An 852-nucleotide genomic window follows, 5' to 3' on the forward strand; every position below is an offset into this window, starting at 1 on the left:
AGCAGGTGTGGGCTCATCAGTTAAATATACTGTAGTAGGTGCTGTCAAGGCCCCACCTAAGCCACCTCCTAGTCTTCCCTTCGGCATACCCTGGCCTGACTCCTTGTAGCCAGTGCTTACATTTCTTTGCCTGAGGGCTTTATCTGCTGTCAGAGCCTGGTTTCCTGTGTGCACAGCAGGCCAGAGGTGCTGAGGAATTAATATCCTCCAGAGCAGCCTTCAACTAATGACTGCTGACTCTCCTAGAATCCCAGAGGGTTTAAGTGCTGTTCACCCATAGGGCCAGCTGGCTTGTCAAGACACCCTTTACCCACCACCTGCCCTTTCTTGTCTTACTCCTCCCACCTCCTTACAGGTGTTCCTTTCACCTTCCCTACAAACTCAAATACTGTTCTCAGGGTTTGTTTTTGGGAGTCTTACATATGTTATATGCTCTCTAGTACTGTCTGAATGACTTTAAATAGATTTACACCTGTATAGTACACACATGAGTCTTCTCAGATATTGTGAACCATTATTCAAAGCAGTTAATGAAATAAAAATTAGATATTCTTATTATATCTTTAGAAACCCTAAATAAATTCTCTCTTGTAAGTAATTGATATACTTTTTTTCTTTCATTTTCCTGGAAGGAAAAACAACACAAACCAAATTGTTTTTGTTATTACAATATTAAAATATGATTAAAAGTGTCATATTTTATACTCATCCTAGGATAAACAACCAAAACCCAATTTATGTCTTCTGTATTATTTAATATTACTGTGGAAGAACATAGGGGATGACACTGTTAAACAGTGTAATTTAAATAAGGAAAACAGAGTATTAAATAGCATCATATAAAGCAGGAAG

This window comes from Macaca thibetana, chromosome 18 (genome assembly GCF_024542745.1).
Source record: "Macaca thibetana thibetana isolate TM-01 chromosome 18, ASM2454274v1, whole genome shotgun sequence".
NCBI lineage: Eukaryota > Metazoa > Chordata > Mammalia > Primates > Cercopithecidae > Macaca > Macaca thibetana.